Source organism: Meles meles, chromosome 10 (assembly GCF_922984935.1).
Source record: "Meles meles chromosome 10, mMelMel3.1 paternal haplotype, whole genome shotgun sequence".
Taxonomy (NCBI): domain Eukaryota; kingdom Metazoa; phylum Chordata; class Mammalia; order Carnivora; family Mustelidae; genus Meles; species Meles meles.
The window spans coordinates 7,177,670-7,196,032 of record NC_060075.1 but is presented as its reverse complement, the minus strand read 5'-3'; the positions used below and the strand labels follow the sequence as shown (position 1 = coordinate 7,196,032).

The window sequence follows — 18,363 nt, the reverse complement described above, 5'->3', positions numbered from 1 at the left end:
TGTGGTGTGTGCGCACCGGAGAGGGACGGGAGGAGGGGCAAGACCCTCTCTTTCGGGGTGTTTTGGGGCAGTTTCTCCAGAGGCTGGTGCCCCCAACCTAAAAAGGTGACCCCCTCCTCGTTAGGTCCGAAGTGGCGGGAAGCCGGGTCTTCGGAGGCTCCCGAAGGCGAGGGAGGCTCTAAAACCTGGAGGAGGACCCGGCTCGCCCGGCCGCGGCTGGCGCGGGCGCTCCGGGGAAGGGGCCGCGGGCTTTCAGGTAGAAACACGCCCCGCTCGCGGAGCCTCGGCCGGTGCGGGGGGCGACCCCGGGGCCGCGGCCGCCCCGGGCGGGAGGTTTCCGGGCCCCTCCCGCGCCTCGGGCTTGTGGGGAGATGGCGGCGACGGTTTCCCGGCTCCCCCGCCCCGGACGCCGATGGCGGTGCGTTCCGGCCCTCCCCCACCAGCGTCTCCCCCACGGTAGCCGGAGCCGGTGAGGCCGGGAGGGCGGGGAGCCGAGGAGGAAAGGCGAGAGGGCGGAGGTTGCGTGGTGCAGGCGGCGGCGGCGGGAGGAGGGCCGGCGGGCGGGCAGGGGAGGAGGAGGAGGCGGGAGCCGTGTCGCACGCAGCTCCAGGCGGGGCGGCCCCGGCGGCTGAGGGACGCAGCCAGACCTTGGCGGGACGGGGATTTAACCGGCGCCCGGGCTCAGCGACCCTGTGGAGACGTCGCCAGAGCCCTTTAGGCACCAGGGAAATGCGGGTGAGTGGCGGCGGCGCGGGGCCGAGGGCAGGCGGCGGCGGCGCAGGCCCGGGTCGGAGCCGCGGTGTCGCAGTGACTGGGGCCGCGGCGGCCGAGCCCAGGCGCCCGGCGAGGCCTGAGCCGCCGAGCCGAGCCGCAGCGGGGCGGAATGGCGGCCGGGCCGGGGGAACTCGTGGGCGGAGGACGCTGGGTTGGGAAAGGAGCGAGCGGGGCCCGGCCCTGAGTCACCCCTGCCGGCTCGGGCCTGGCCGGGCCGCGGCCCTGGACGCGGGCTCGGAGCGGCCAGGCCTGGACTACGCACTGGGGGAAAAAAAAAGCCCGATTCATCGCGCCCGAGGCGGCGGCGGCGGCGGCCTGGTGGCGCCGGCCTCTCGCCCGGCCGCAACCGGGCCGGGGCTTCGGGGCCGGCCGGCCGGGCGAGCGGCCCCGGGCAGCCCGGTCGTGCGCGCCTCGGCCTCTCTCGTGCGGCGACTCCTCGGGGCGCCCTGGCTGGTGCCCTTTCTCCCCCACGCCCTGGGGACCGCTAGTCCCCCGTGCGTTGCACCCCCCCCCCGACTCGTGCTCTCAAGAAAGTACTGCGCTCGCGCGCAGGAGAAGCCGCGGAGCCGGGCTCTGCTTTCCGGTTCCCCGCCTGCGGCTCTCGGGGTCCCCGCCTGCATTGTTGCGACTGTGCAGGTCGCTATTATTGGGTAACAGTCGCCCCTTTGCCCCGTTCTCTCGGGGGAGCGGACCGGGGGGGCCGCGCAGGGATGCGAGTGCGGCGGCCGAACGGGACAGAGCCCCCCGGTGCCCGCGAGTGGGGCCGGGCCTCGGCGCGCCCCCGGCCCTGCGCCCGGCGGGAGCGCGCGCTGACCCCGCAGGTAACCCGGGCGCGGGCGGCCAGCGTGGGGCGGGGTCGCCGCGAGCCTCCGTCCGCCACCTGTGCCGCGCTGGGTTCTGTGGACGAAATGGTTAAGCGAGAGGGAAGTGCGTTATGAACATTCCTTGAGACTGATCCCCAAAGTTGAGGGTTTTCTCTCTTTAGCGAGCTCTTTGCCAAAAACAGGATTCTCTTTTCCGATTGGATCACTGGTGTTGCTTTTAGTTCGTAGCTGGGGTTAGTGGTAAGTGTGCAAATGCGGAATTGCAGTTAACTTACTCAAGTTATTTATTTGCTGTGTGTAATTGTCCTTCCTTGAAGTGGCATTTAAGACAAAGTTAGGAGCGGACTAACTGGTCACGCAGTTTTTGAAACGCTTATCGGAGTGACAGAGGGGAACTAAATTCACTTTTACTTTGAGCCCTGAGTTCCTGGGACCTAACCCTATCCTAACACTCCGCAACAGTTTTAACACTTCATTTTGTGGCCACCTTGTGTACCTGATTTTCTGAAATCCTGGGGAGTTCATGGCTTGTGTAGCAAGACAGGAAAAATTGAAAAGCAAAACCAGTTTTGTTTTAAAAGAAATTTGGACTTACTTTGTTCAGAAAGGGTTCTTGGATACTAGGTTTGTTTTTTTTTTTTTTTCTTTTTACTTTGAAGTGCTGTTTGTTGCTTTCTATGGTAAGTCCAATAGTGGCAGCGAGGCATTTCCAATTCTAAAACATGCAACCTTTAACCCTACTATGCCCATTTTTGGAGGTTTCAGGAGACTGCTCATTAAGTTTGAGAGGGCTGGCTGGATTACTCTCTGAAAATATTAAACTTTTTTTTTCCTCGTTGGCACCATTTTTTAAAAAAAAAACGTTTTCGCCAAAAAGGAAAGTTTGGAAACACTGTAGATACACTAGGATTTTAACTTACAATACTCTCCTTCTGTCAGCCCCATGCTCAAGTCCTTAGAGCCATGTCTCCCAGTCTAAATGTCAAGAGGCTACATCAAGAGGCCTAAGGGACACATGAATGGCTGGGCTGATTCTGCCCCTTGCTTTGATATGACAGGCCCTAGAGTTCCTTTGCCTCTTGCCGAATATTGTCTTCTAGGGGTAATTAACTTAGTGTTGTCATTACAGCCTTTATACATTTCAGACTATGAATTCCTTGAAGGTAGGGGATATGCCTTATTTTTGCATCCCCGAAGTAGCATGGAACTTGGTACCTCAAGTTGTTTTTTGAGTGACTGAATCTGGAATAATTCCCCTAGTGTTTGACTGCCTGTGATGTGGGCTGCAGAAAACACAATGCTGGTAAGAAATGCGGGTTTTGTTGTAATTGCTGTTATAGACCCCAGGATTGAATACAACAAAACAAAAAAATGCTCAGGTTTTCTTTAGCTACGGAAATCCAGGAAAGTGATAAGAAAACAAGTGGCAAAATGTGAATTAGCTTGTTTTCCTTCAGAACTCGTTTTAAGGTGCAGCTTTTGTTTTGTTTCGTTTTTTTCGTGAAAGGTTGAAGTCTTTTCCCCCGGGTTAAGCATTGCAGCCTTGCTTTTGAAATAAAATCTCTTGGTAGCTGAGGTTCTTCCCTGTTTGGAGCTGGCGCACATCCGCTGGTGAGGCCGGAGTGGGATGTGGCCTCTCGCAGGAGAGACCATTCTTGGGTCCTTGAGGGCCTTTGTTCAGAAATTCACTGCCAGTGTACCCAGCAGGCTTAGTGTGCCTTTCTTTCAGGATGGAAAATTAAAATGAATGCACTTTATTTTTTTTTTTTTTCAAGATTTTTATTCCTCTAATCTCTGTACCCATCGTGGGGCTCGAATCCACAACCCTGAGATCAAGAGGCACGCGTCCTCCAACTGAGCCAGCCGGGCGCCCCAAAATGAATGTACTTTATTTATTTATTTATTTTTAAAGATTTTATTTATTTGACAGAGATCACAAGTAGGCAGAGCAGCAGGCAGAGAGAAAGGGGGAAGCAGGCTCCCTGCTGAGCGGAGAGCCTGATGCTGGGATCCCAGGACCCTGGGATCATGCCCTGAGTCAAAGGCAGAGGCTTTAACCCACTGAGCCACCCAGGCGCCCCATGAATGTACTTTAAATGGAGGAGTTGTTACTTGCCATTCTTCAGATTAAAAATGAGGGCCCCCAAAACTTAGGAATGTGTTTGTATTTTTCTTCTTGGCTTTTTGGGCCCTACAGAGCCCCCAAGGCCACAGGCCTTCTGTCTTCAGCAGCTGAGTCAGTCTGGATGGCTTTGGGGAACCGTGGGCTTGTTTTGAACTCTGTCTTTTAGATATACCTGGAGAAAAGAGTGTACCATTTTTAAGGGCCAATTCTAGGTTCCCTTTGCCCTTTTTTTTGATACCTGATAGTTTTTCAGTGAAGTGTGTTGTTTGCTTTTCAGAACTGAGGAGTAAACATTAAATGAAGAATCAAATTTGAGTAAAACTCTTCACTTTATTCTGTTACTAAGGCCTTTCAGCTTCCTGTTTATAACACGTACATTTATTAATGCATGCTATAATCAGAATTATGATACTTAATGATGCTAATTTTTATTCTTACAGATATTTTCCAGCCATATGTATGTTATTTATTCATTTATTTTTGCTTAGGACATTTTGCATAGAACATTTTGCTTGGTAGAGAAGACCGGGGGTCTAATTCGAGCTTAACCTTGTTGGGCCTGTATTTTCTCATTTGTAAAATAACAAGGTTTTTAATTGATACTATTTTAAGATTTGTTTAGGCCTTCATAGTGTATGGATTTCATGGGAATATCATAGCTTTTAATAGCCTTTGAAAAACTGTCCTCTTCTAAAGCACAATCTTACTCATGTTTGAAAAGCCGACTTGTGAAGCCTAAGTTTGATAGTCACCTAAATTTTTTTCCTTTGTGGGGTGCCTGGGTGGCTCAGTGGGTTAAAGCCTCTGCCTTCAGCTCCGGTCATGATCCCAGGGTCCTGGGATGGAGCCCCGCATCGGGCTCTCTGCTCAGCAGGGAGCCTGCTTCCTCCTCTCTCTGCCTGCCCCTCTGCCTGCTTGTGATCTCTATCTGTCAAATAAAAAAATAAAATCTTTAAAAAAAAATTTTTTTTTTTTCCTTTGGGAAACCTGGATCAAGTAAGCAGAGTCCCCTCACTGGCTTCCGCTCCCAGCTTCAGCATCCCTGACGTGGTTCCCGGTGCTGATCTTTCTTCTGCTTCCGCTCCGGCTTCCACTCTGTCTAGAGTACCGCATCCCCTTCTATCTCCGGACACACTCCTCCTTCAGAGAGGCTCCGTGTAGGCCCTGACGTCCTGTCCCATCCCATCCTGGTCTAGGAGCCCTGCCTGGGACCCCATGAGGCCCTGCCTGGGTCGGTGTCCTACCTAGCACCTTACCCTGTGACGGGACTTGGTGGCTTCTCCCACTCAACGGACCTCCCGTTAGGACTGGGAATGTGAGAGAGACATCTGTCCTCTGTGCCTAGCACCTACCTGGCTGAGTCAACATTCATTTGACTCCTGTGTTCAGGAACAGACACCCACCTGGAATCTTTACGGAGCTTCGGGAAGTGTAAGTACCGTTGTCTGCGCTACCTTGCAGCGGGTCGGTCGGTGGAGAAGCTGACGCTTTGAGTGGTTAAGGTCAGGCCTAGTAGGTAGTGATTCTGAAACAGGACAGAGGGGCTCCAGAGCTCCAGCTACAACCAGAGGCTTTTGAAGTGTTTTCTATGAGAGTGCGAAGAGGAGAAGAGATCAGAATGAAAATGCTTTAACGATCGATAACTGGTAATTGGTCATTATGACAGTAGATTATGCAGAACTCTTTTGACCACAAAGCATGAACTTACTCTTCTTGGTCTTTTAGTAACTGGTGGTCACTGAAGGAGATACTTGGACACTGGTGGCATAGAAATAAACGGTTCTGGAACTTTGAACTGTCGTTGAATTGGGTGCAATGTGATTCATTGGCCTTGCCAAAATTTGTAAAACCATTTTAAGACTATTCAGGTCAAACAAGTTGCAATTTTTAAAAAGGCCTGTGTGAGAAAGTATTTTGGAAAACAGGGTGTATGAAATGTGTGCAGCCATTTAAAATCTGTGTGCAGAAAGTGTATATGCACTGGTGAAAACATTTAAAATAGTACAAAAAGGGGGTGCCTGGGTGGCTCGGTGGGTTAAGCCTCTGCCTTCAGCTCAGGTCCTGGTCTCAGGGTCCTGGGATCAAGCCCTGCATTAGGCTCTCTGCTCAGCAGGGAGCCTGCTTCCCCCTCTCTCTCTGCTTGCCTCTCTGCCTACTTGTGGTTTCTCTCTCTGTCAAATAAATAAATAAAATCTTTTTAAAAAATAGTACAAAAAGGTTATAATTTTAGGGTGGTAAACTTCTGTGCTTTTTAATACCTTTTTTTAAAAAAATTTTAAGAAACAGAAGATAATACAAATGATCTTAGGATGGCGAAAGCCTCTCCCAGCACGACACCAAAAGTGGGAACTGTTTAAAGGGAAAAATCAGAATTATTAAGCTTTTGTATGCTAAAATGCCATAAAGAGAATAAGGACAAGTGGCAAACTGAGAGAAATATTGTGACTTAGAAGCAATTTAACTTTCCTTACTATAAAAAGAGGGCTTGTAAACCAAAAGGTTAAAAGGAGGAGCAGGAAACGTGAAGAAAGTTTCAGCTTCACGGCAGTACTCCTAGAAATGTCAGTTAGTGAGATACTGGTCTTAAAAATTTTGGCCTAGATTAAAAAATAAACCGCTTCTGGTGAGGGCAGGGAGAAATGAGCCCACTCATACGTTGCTAGAAAAAGTAATTTAGTATGACTTTTGCAAGAGAAATATGTGACCCACACTTAGAAAATCTGTGTGCCCTTTGAAATGGCTAAGCCACTTCTAAAGTTTAGGAGAGAAACTGATTAGTAGATTAATACTTTGTCATGAGAATACATATTGAACACCCTCTTTGAGCTTGTTTTCAATTTTTTGCTATTAAGGATGATTACGACATCATTTTTAGATAACTTTGCATTTCTGCAATTCTGTATTTAATGACTATTCAGTGAATATTAAATGACCGAAACCTGCTATAAAGCAATATATGTAATGTCTAAAATTTTAGGTTGTTGGTATGTGAGTACATACATTAAAAAAAAGGGGTGGAAGGCCTAAACCAAAAAATGAATAGTGATTATCTCCAGGCAGTGGATTTAGAAGTTATTTTTAGTTTAGTCTTATTTTCGTTTTTCCTCCAGTTTTCTCCAGTGCACAGATATCTATAATACAGTGGAGTAATTGGTAAAAACAACCCCAAAAAAGGCCAGTATAGCTACTGGGACTCCTTGCCAGTGAGGTGTTTCTGCTTGGTGTCCTGCCCATGTGGCCTGGGCATGGCTTTGCAAGCCGTCCCTGTCCCGCGTGCTGGGGCCCTGTCCCGCGTGCTGGGGCCCTGTCCCGCGTGCTGGGGCCCTGTCCCGCGTGCTGGGGCCCTGTCCCGCATGCTGGGGCCCTGTATGTGAGGACAGGGCCGCCTGATCTCCCCCTTCTTTCTCCCGCGTTTCCATCTGTCAGGTCCCCCATGCCCTCCATGAAACCATCTTAATGTTAAACCATCTCATGAATCTCCTTTATGTTTTGATATTTTATTATAACAACGAATTCCATACTGATCGATCATCTTGAGTGTGGAAGCTTCCTTTTCTTAGTGATACTGTGAACGTCTTACCCTTGTTTGCTTACTTCGTAACTCCTAGCGTGAGTAGGTGTGTTTCTAGATTGACTGTGTAAACCTATTGTTGTTGTGCTTCCTATACATTTGCTAAAAATTGGAAGAAAATTTTTTTGGCACACCTTGTGCTGTAGCTTGGAAAATTGAAATGTTACCATCGACTTAAGAAATGTGTTCTAAATGACAGATGAGGAATGCCGTTGGACTTATGAGAGCAGAGGTGCACAGAAGTACGGCACCAAATGCCAGGAATAAAATGTCTCTACTATGTAGAGATCAGTTAACCATATAGTAACTGAGATAGTTATGTGTGTCCAAGGAGCCGCCCAAAGTCAGGACGTGAGGGAAAGGCTGGGGCTCAGACCTCCCTCCCTGCCGGATGGACGGGAGGCCTGCTCTGGCCAGACTGGGGGACATTTGGCTCGCAGGAGGATAGAGAAGAGAAAGTCCAAGAGTGGATTCTTCTGACTTCCACTGTGTTAAAGACTTAAAATCCATGAAGAATTTCCTTGCAGGTCCCTCTGAACGTGTAATAATAGCACTATTTGCTCAGCACTTAGTATGAGCCAGAGATGGGGCCGAACCCACACTGTGACCTTGGAGCTGCTCCCCCCTCGGCTTTCTGCTCGTTGCCAATGCCTCACGTTGGACCGAAGCCTTGTCTCTCTGTTCCTGGCCTGCGGGAGCCCCGGACACCCGGTGCCGGCACATTTTGCTAGTGCACGGGGACTCCCCCAGTCGGTGTCTCCTGTTCGCTATGGTGAAGAAAGACTACCAACGGAGGGGACCCAAAAACTCAAAGCCGGGGAGGGCCCAGCGCTGCTGAAGATCGTCAGCCCATTGGGCAGTTTGCCCCAAGTGCTCCCTTCCGTTGTACCTTCGCAAGTGTTCGTGTGTCGGGGACCTGGCGGCGTGTGGGTTGCTGTGTAATGTCTGCAGTCGAGCTGGGGTGAGTCCAGTGAGGTGTGTCCTGCATAGAGTCCCGCTCAGATGGTGAAGCTTCCTTTGCTTTTGTTTTTTCGTTTGTTCCCTTTTTGGTCAGTTTTTATAACAAACGGGCCCAGCTTTACTGTGCATTGACTGCTGCACGTGTTACTGCATTTCTGGTATTTTCTTTTGTTTGTTTAGACCTGAATCTGTCCGTTATGTTCGGTGACATGTCAGGTATGAGGGTGGGAGATCTGTGAATAAATACATTTAGGAAATGCTGGGTTGCATATTGAGGGGCCTTGAATAGGTTGGTGTGTGTTGCCGTTACAGGGAGATCTGGATCCTCCAGGGGACTTAGTCGGATAGGGCGTGTGGGTCTGTACATACGAGGTACACCCTTCATTTAACGTAGCCTTCGAGGGAAGCGAACCTTACTACCAGAGTAAAGAACACATTTTGTTTTGTAGAACATATACTGAGTTTAGAATCATAGCATGAAAGATAATGCGCCTTGCAGTAGCAAGCAGAGTAGCAGTAAATCGACACGATCATTTTTGTTCCATCTTTGGTGAAGCACTGATTGAGTCTGGACGTGCTCGTGTTCTTTGGATCAATGTGGAAAGTGACATAGAGACCAGGATCTTAATGAATACGGTCAGACCCGTAGTTGTGTAGAAACAATTTCTGCTTTGCTCCATTCCACGTCTGAATCCTAAATGCTGTTACAGGAAGTAGCCGAAACAGATTTTTTTTTTAAAATATTTTATTTATTTGACAGAGAGAAATCACAACTAGGCAGAGAGGCAGGCAGAGAGGCAGGAGGAAGCAGGCTCCCTGTGGAGCAGAGAACCCGATGTGGGGCTTGATCCCAGGACCCTGAGACCAGGACCTGAGCTGAAGGCAGAGGCTTTAACCCACTGAGCCACCCAGGCACCCCCGAAACAGATTTTTAAAGTGCTTTAGGATCTATAATCACTGCTGAAGACCTCCAGCAAAGTCAAAGTGTATCACTCACATTTTCTTGGTGGTGTCGTATTAAACCTACTTTAAAACCTGGAAAACAGGGTGCCTGGGTGGCTCCTCAGTGGGTTAAAGCTTCTGCCTTCGGCTCAGGTCATGATCCCAGCATCCTGGGATCAAGCCCCACATTGGGCTCCCTGATCGGCGGGGAGCCTGCTTCCCCCCACCCCACTCTGCCTGCCTCTCTGCCTACTTGTGATCTCTTGTCTGTCAAAAAAAAAAATAAATCTTTAAAAAAAAAAAACCTGGAAAACACTGGTTTATGATATGAACTACAAAGATATTTCAAAAAAAATTTTTTTTTCTTCAAAACTCCTAACTGACTGGACTGGAAAAGCATTTCAGTCCACTGAAAGTCAGACTTCATGTCTCTCTTCTCTGAAATTCTTTCCTGGTGTGTGACATTGGTTTTCTTGCATTTCCGGCTCCGTGGTTTCCAGAGTGTGAACAGTGTACCCAGGAGACATCAGATGAGTTTGGGAATGTCTTTTCTGAAGCAGTTCAGCCTCTTTAAGGAGGGGGCTGCAGTGTGCAGTGATCCCCAGAGTTCTCGGCCAGGTCACCCTTTTTCTTCTTGAAAGATCTCTTGACATTAGCTTCTGCGGAGACTGCTCTCTGCTCTCTTTGTTTGATCTTTTCTTCTCCGGATGGACATTCGGGAGATCCCTCTTTGACTTGGTTCTTTCTCTGTTCTAGTCGGTTCTGCCTTGAGGCTTTGCACTTTGTTTCAGCCAAGCAGCTGTGATGCTTCTAACTGTTGGCTCACTGGCCTCCTGCTGAGCATCACACCCTCATCCTCCGGCTGTCCTCCAGGCTTTCTGTCCCCCTGCCTGCCTGCCATCTCTGCTTGCCCCAGACTCCCCTCTCTGGCTCGGTAAGCGGAGTCCAACTTCTCTCTTGCTGGTGTCGCATCTGAGACTTTAGCATGTTCCTCTCGGGTCCGTGTTCCATGTGCTACGCAGCCTTGCCAGTTCTTGCTTCCCAGTGCTCTGTCCTCGCACCTTCAGTTTTGGTTCTAGCCCGAGCTTCGGTGTTGCCTTTGCCTCCTCGTGCTGCTTCCCCTGTATTCAGGGTTTGCTGGGGGTCTAGTGACCAGAGCCTGCCGGGGGGTATTGGAGTCCCAGTGATTGGGTCGAGTGGGCTCCACTTAGGTTCTTGAGGCGCCGCCCCGCCCCACCACGAGCCCATCCCCTCCCCAGAAGCTCAACTGCAAGTCCAGGTCTGGGCACAGCACTAGCGCGCTGCCCGGTGCACTCGACGGCGGGTCTATAATAAAATTTAATGGAATTTCGACAAACCAAACCAATTTGGAGGAGTTCTGTTAACTTTAAGATTTTATCTGCACTGTAGAAATTTTCTTTTGATAAGGCTGATTTTTGGAAAATGTCTGTGGTTAAAGAATTCAGACTAACCAACAAGCCATGTTACACAAAAATTTACTTTTGAACGTCTTGATGTCGTGTAAGGTAAACATCTACAGTGCTTTTTTTTGGTAGATACATTAGAGGGTTGTGCGTGTGTGTGTGTGTGTGTGTGTGTGTGTGTTTGTAACCAGGACAGAAGATTCCCTTAATAGTTGTAGTGAGAAGTAATTTTAAAACACATTCAGATGACTCCCTTGGCAGCAGTGAATGGAACTACAGTTTCACATTTAAAAGAGGATTTTTCCCCCCAAAATGTGGAGGAGAGGGTTTTGTTTTATTGAAGGTGTTAGTATAGACTAAGTGAACACATACATAGTGTGTGAGGTCTGACAAAAGATTAATCCTAAAATGTGCTTCTTTCTATAGCTCATTGCACTTACATCTTGCATAAGTTTTATGGTTTCTTTGCAAAGTGTTGATGTGTAAGTTTTATTTTAGAAAATTGAGTTGTTTGTGAAGTGCCCTTTTTTTTTTTTTTTAAAGATTTATATATTTGAGAGAGAACTTGCAGAGGGGAGCGGGGGCGGGGGAGAGAGAAAAACAATCTTAAGGAGGGTTCAGTGCTCAGCACAGAGCCTGACATGGGGCTCCATCTCACCTTAGATCATGGCCTGAGCCGAAACCAAGAATCGGATGGATGCTTAACCCACGGAGCCATCCACGTGCCCCCTTTTTTCGTATTTCTGTGTGGGTTTTAATTACTGTAGAGGTTCAAGAGAGGCTCTTTTATGTTTCTTCTGCCCCTAAATAATAACGTAAAAAATCACTAGTTTGATGGTGACTACAAAAACCAGTTAGTTGTGCACCTTCTGAGAGAAATTCACTACAAATTTTTGCAACTAGAAATATCTGAACCCCAAGCAGTTAATTTTTTTGTTTTGTTTTGTTTTTAAGTGAAGATGCTAGGAATTTAAATCTGTTTCAGAATCCTCTTAGGGGAAGCTGGTGTTTTGAGTTTACCACATTTTCCCCTTTGTTATGGATATGGAAGATTGTTTTGAGTCAGGGTAGGGAGCATGATTTAAAAGAAAAAAAAGCCCTCTCTCACCTGCCTCCAAAAAAAAGACCCAAACCAAACAGACCTGTTACTATTATTAAGGTTATTATCAAATGGCTTGTTTTCATGAGCTTGGAAGATGTACTCCAGTAATTGACAGACTGAATTTAATTTTGCATTTGATTGACTCAAACCCCTGGCTTAAATACACATAGTTGTGTATTATGTATCCTAACCATACCTTTTCTTTCTTTCTTTTATTTTTTTTAAAGATTTTATTTGAGAGAGAGAATGAGAGCGAGCGAGCATGAGAGGGAGAAGGTCAGAGGGAGAAGCAGATCCCCCGCTGAGCAGGGAGCCGGATGTGGGACTGGATCCCTGGACTCTTAGGATCATGACCTGAGGCTAAAGGCAGTCGCTCAACCTACCTGAGCCACCCAGGCACGCCTTCCAGAGCTTTCCCCCAATATTTATAATAGGAAATAGAAGTACTTGATGTTGTAGTAGCTATTGAGGACTTTTTAACAAGCTGCTTTTTTCTCGGGCACAGCAGCGGAGCATGCGCGTTGAAGGGGGTGCAGGCCTGTGGGAGGAGGCATTGAGCTGTCAGTAACCCCAGTAATCCAGGCCATTGTCCGCACAGGGAACGTTGTGCCTACAGGAAGATGATTCTGATTTCTCTTGGTATCTTCCGGAAGGTGAATAAATCGTTAGAATGTATTCAAAACAAACCGGAGCATAAAAGCTGTAAATCAGAGTGTTGAGGTAGGACTGTTTATCCTTTTTATGATTTTCATTGAGGGGGCAGGGGAGAGAGAGAATCTTAAGCAGGCGCCAGCCGCCCCCTCGGCAGCCTGAGCGGGTGCAGGGCTCAGTCTCAAGACTCTGAGATCATAGCCTGAGCTGAAATCGAGTCGGACGTTTAACTGCCTGAGCCACTCAGGCACCACTGTTTTCCTTTTTCAGCCACTTTGTAGTGAAATGGGAAGTGTCTTTGAAAGTTCACTTGGCCAGGGATAGTTGCTGACCAGAATTTTTAACTCAGGGTTGAATTTTTTTGTTCTTAAGATTTCTTTTTTATTTAGGGGCACCTGGGTGGGTTAAAGTGGCTTAAAGCCTTTGCCTTCAGCTCAGGTCACAATCCCAGGGTCCTGGGCCAGCCCCGCATCGGGTTCTCTGCTCAGCAGGGAGCCTGCTTCCTATCTCTCTGCTTGCTTCTCTGTCTACTTGTGATCTCTCTGTCAAATAAATAAATAAAATCTTTAAAAAAAAGATTTTTTTTTTTAAAGTAATCTCTGCACTCGGACGTGGGCCTTGAACTCATGGCCTCGAGATCAAGAACTGCATGCTCTACAGGCGGAGGCAGTCAGGCGCCCTCAGGGCTGATTTTTTAGTATTAGTGGCAAGAGAAGTGATGATTGAAAAAACCCAGATTAGGTGACTGTTCCCGTAGGGATGGTGTGGCTTTCCCAGTCTGCTTGTTTGGCACGTGTTATCTCCAGGTTTCGCACCCACCCACTAGAGGGCAAAGCGTTTACCACACATGGGGAAAATCTGGAGATGAGTTGAACAGCAGTGTGGGAACTAGGAGTTGAAACTTCATTTAAATGAAAGTTACAACTGGTGTAAAATAATGTGCCCTTCCGTGAAGCAGGCCTCGTGCATGCTGTGATCCGGCCTCCCCAGCTTTCGGTCCGTCTGTGCGCACCCTCGGTGGCCCGAACATGTTTCCTGTGCCAGCCGTATCCCGCTCATTTCCGGAGAGAGTGACGCCTTGCTGTTTGTGTGTGGTGTGTGTGTCAGCATCTGACGGTGCTGTGGCACCAACACGGGAATTTCTTGGGTGCTGATGAGCAGTGAAAGCTCTTTAGTATTGGGTTCTCCACACTTACTGGATTCAGTATGACAGAAACTCACCCATTAACCGTAAGATAAGAAACATTTTTAAAGCCAGTATTTTAAAGCATTCTGTTGAAACAAACCTATTTGGTGGTAGAATGAAAGATTCAGATGATTTTTTAAAGATTTATTTATTTGACAGAGACAGAGATCACAAGTAGGCAGAGAGGCAGGCAGAGAGGAGGAGGCAGATGCGGGGCTCGATCCCAGCACCCTGCGATCACAACCTGAGCCGAAGGCAGAGGCTTTAACCCACTGAGCCACCCAGGCGCCCCGATTCAGATGATTTTTAAGGAAGAATGCAATTTCAAAGACAATTTGAGCCCCTGGCCACTACTTCTGGCTGGATCTCCAGGTCCGTCAGAGTACAAAGCTCCCATCTTCCGAAGACAGATACACTTCTGTGGGAGTCTTGGGCAAGTACTGCCCTTGGTGTCATCCATTATCAAGGATATTCAGAAGTTTTCAGGCAACATTAATTTACCTCTTTTTGACTTAAAAAATAAGCATGCTAGCTTTGACATTTCTCCCCCGAGAAGTTTTTGTTGTGTTTTACATTTACCACTGTTAGGGTTATCCGGACGTCCGATAACCTGTGTAGTAGCGCGCTGTGACTGGAGTAGTAGAGAATGCTTACTGCGTACCAGGTGCTCTTCTAAATATTTTATTTATATAACTCATCTGTTCCTCTCAACAACCTTGTCAGGTAGGTAGTGTTGGTATCCCCATGACACAGAATTATAGGCACAGAAGGTAAGGAATCTGCCCGAGCCCACAGAGGTAGTGACTTGTGAAGCTGGAATGTTAAAGTCCCACAGACAGCCACATATCTTTATAAATTTACATAAATATGTATCTATTTATATATTAACAACAGCATTCGAAAAAGCGCTGTCCCCGTGTGACGTTGATCCGTGCTTCCTGAATTGTTTCTGCAGTAAGAAACACATTTTGTGGGAGAACCCCAGTCACCCACAGGCATAACTGAGATAAAAGATACACTGGGTAATACTTCTCATTGTGTTTTGGGAGCTTTTTTTCTATTTCACTTTTTTAAAAAGTTCACTTGCCATTTACCGAGTTGACGTCACGATCGACACATTATGAAATTGCAGCCCTCAATTTGAAAAACATACACGTAGGTAACCCTGACCAAATGCAGTACCATTTTTCTTTGTTTTAAAAAGCAGACGAAAATGCTTGGAAATAAAATGCATGCCAGCACCAAGTGAGATCCTTGAATAAGTGTGCTTTGTGCCACAGGCGAGAGCTGAAATTCGGTCTTCAGCCGTGGAAACGAGTTTCTGTGGACAGACCCGTCAGTCTGTACCGCACCTCTTGACTAATCAGTGTCTGGTCTGCAGATTTCCGAGTTTTCTGAAATACTTTACCCTAGTGAAGCTCGGGGCACCCTATTTGGTGGTCATATGGTAATTAAAATAGGAAGGGTCTGTATGCTGACTGAACTGAGGTTCTGTTATGTGGATTTTTAGGATTTAAATGGACTCTCGTGTTAATTAATTGTTCAAGTACCCAAGCCTAAGAGCAAAAATTGTTTAATTCCGAAGATGTTGATGGGAGAAAATTCTGTACTTAATGACATCTGAAATCTCTCATAATTATAAAATCGTGTGTGGGTGTGTTGGGGAATGAATTAAATTAGCATGTGCATATATTTATATTACATAATTAGACAAAGATTGAACACGAGAAGGCAACTGTATTAATTCATTTAGTATAAGGTTGAGGGCCTGCTCATTTCAAACCTCTGCTGGAGTTGAGAGAGTGGGAGAAGGCAGAGACAATCACCACGAAACTTGAAATCCCTTTGCTCTACTGGTGGGTCCTGGCCTTGTTTCTCAGCTTTAAAGCTGTCAGTTTTGCATTTTTTATGGCTTGTTTCAATAATTATTTTCAGAATCCTGAGTAAATTTTATCCGTTACGTAAATGTTGTATCCCCCCACACACACACTACTACACACACTCACGCACTCTCACTCTCTCACTCTCTGACTCTCTCTCTCTGTTTCCGCGCCAGGAGAAAAGGAAAGGCCCTGGCAACAGCTACGTTGTAGTAGTTCTGTGTGCTGATGGGCCGAGTGGGATTCTGTGCGGGTTTTTGTCTTGAGTGCCATCGGGCGTTCAGCTTCTTGAAATCCTTGGGGGGGAAAGCTGACCCGTCGTCCTGGAGCACCTGGAGTGTGCCACGGCCTTGGGTTTGGTGCCGAGGATTCGACTGTGAATGGGGCACCTGCCCTCCGGCCACAGGACGGTCCTGGGAGAGGTGCTGTTGACAAAGGGGTGCCTTTCGTTACCTTTTCGTTTTGTCATCTTTCCTGTTTCTAGAGTAACAGAAGGTATAAAGTTCATTTATTGAAACCTCCACTACTCAAATAATAATGAGCAAAAGAACCTTATTTTGAATTCAGGAAAATAAGCAAATACAGTATTTGATACACGCTTTTTGTTTACTCCTGTTTTCCGGATTATAAAATACAAGTGTATTTCATGAGTAAAATATAAAAAATAAAAAATCAGCCTCTACTTTCATTTTTTTCCCCAAAGACTGTTTTTTAGGGTTTTTTTTTTTAAAGATTTTATTTATTTATTTGACAGAGAGAAATCACAAGAGAGGCAGGCAGAGAGAGAGGAAGGGAATCAGGCTCCCCGTTGAGCAGAGAGCCCGATGCGGGACTCGATCCCAGGACCCTGAGATCATGACCTGAGCTGAAGGCAGCGGCTTAACCCACTCAGCCACCCAGGCGCCCTAGGGGGGTTTTTTGTTTGCTTGTCTTGTTTTGTTTTTTAAGAGTTTACAGGTTCACAGCAAAGTTAAAGAGGAAGGTACAGAGGTTCCCCATGTACCCCTGCCCCCCACATACAGCCTTACTACCTCTTAACCGCCTTCTTGCACAGGAGTGGTTAAATCAGTGTTAAAATCAGTGAACCTACACTGACACATCATAATCACCCCAAGTCTGTAGTTTAAGACTTTAGGGTTCACACTTGGTGAAGTACATTCTGTGGGTTTGGACAAATTTGTAATGACCTACATCCACCATTATAGCATGATGCCGGGTATTTCCACTGCCCTAAAACTCCTCTGTGTTCTGCCTGTTTATCTGCCCCCGCCCCCCCAACCTCAGATTCTGGGCAGCCACTCTGACCTTTTAACTGTCTCTTCTGTAGTTATGCCGTTTCAGGAATGCGTACAGTACGTAGCCTCTTGAGGTTGGCGTCTTTGACTTCATAATGTGCCTTTGAAGTCCCTCCGTGACTTGGCTTGACAGTTCGTTTCTTTTTAGCGAAGAGTAACATTGCGTTATCCGGTGGGCCACAGTTCATTGACGCATTCCTCGCCTCTGCCGAGGGACGTCTTGGTTACCTGCAACTTGTGGCAATTATGAATAAAGTTGCTGTAAATATCCTTGACCAGGTTTGTTCTTTGTGTGTGTGGATGTAAGTTTTTAACTCCTTTAGGGAAATACCCAGCAGTGTACATGCTGGATCTTTTTTTTTTTAAGTTTTTATTTATTTATTTGATAGAGATCACAAGTAGGCAGAGAGGCAGGCAGGGTCGGAGGATTGGGGGGGAAGCAGGCTCCCCGCCAAGCAGAGAGCCCGATGCGGGGGGTGTGGGGCTCGATCCCAGGACCCAGAGATCATGACCTGAGCTGAAGGCAGAGGCTTAACCCACTGAGCCACCCAGGCGCCCCTACAGGCTGAATTTTATGGTAAAAGTACGTTTAGTTTTCTAAGAAACCACCAGACTGTGTCTTCTAAGGTGGTTGCACTTTTTTTTTTTTTTTTTTTTTTTTTTTTTTTTTTTTTTTTTGCATTCCCTCGGGCAGTGTTCTTGTCTCTCCATGTTCTTGCTGTCATTCAGCGGTGTCCGTGTTCCAGGCTTTGGCTCTTCTAACAGGTGTGTGGTGGTATCTTGTGTCGGTTTGCATTTCCCTGAGGACACCTGATGTGGAACATCTTTTCCTCTGTTTGCCATCTGCCTATCTTCTTTGTAAGGTCTTTGGCCGACTTTAGTTGTTGTTGTTAAGATTTTTATTTATTTATTTGAGAGAGAGACAGAACATGAGAGGAGGTGGGTCAGAAGGAGAAGCAGACCCCCTGTGGAGCTGGGAGCCTGATGCAGGACTCGATCTCGGGACTCCAGAATCATGACCTGAGCCGAAGGCAGTCGGTTAACCAACTGAGCCCCCCAGGTGCCCTCTTTGACCAATTTTTTAACCAAGTGGTTCTTTTACTGAGTTTTAAGAGTTCTTGTATATTTTGGTTAGTACTCCTTTATAAAATGTGTCTTTTACAGATACTTCCCCTCCCTTTGTGGCTTGTCTTCTCATCTCTTGACATTGTCTTTCGTAAATCAGAAGTTTTAAATTTTCCCGAAGTCCGGTTTACCAGTGATTTCCCTCTTGGATCGTGCAGCTGGTGTTGTGTCCAAAAAGGCACCAGCACACCCAAGGTCATCTAGGTTTTCTCCTGTTACCTTCTGGGCGTTTCATAGTTTTGCTCCACGTTTTTTTCTTTTCTTTTTTTAAGATTTTATTTACTTATTTTTCAGAGAGAGAGTGAGCGAACACAAGCAGGGAGAGTGGCAGGCAGAGGGAGAAGCAGGCTCCTGCTGAGCACAGAGCCCAGAGCGTGACTCGATCCCAGGACCCTGGGATCATGACCATAGCCAAAGGCAGATGCTTAAGCGACTGAGCCCCCCAGGCGTCCTGCTCAACTCTTATTTTATTTTATTTTATTTTATTTAACAGGAGAGTGAGCA

At 47.3% G+C, this 18,363-nt stretch overlaps 1 protein-coding gene across 2 annotated transcripts in view; it reads left to right on the top strand.

Annotated features, from left to right (window-relative positions):
* Window positions 1-375: 375 nt before the first annotated feature.
* CUL1 (cullin 1) overlaps window positions 376-18,363 on the top strand; it is a 103,520-nt gene continuing 85,532 nt past the window's right edge. The window contains exon 1 of one of the 2 annotated variants that reach the window (XM_046020287.1): window positions 376-469. The gene's annotated coding sequence lies outside the window, so the exon portion shown is untranslated. Of the gene's footprint in view, window positions 470-583; window positions 736-18,363 lie in introns of those variants that run through there. The other variant, XM_046020286.1, reaches the window with a different exon arrangement.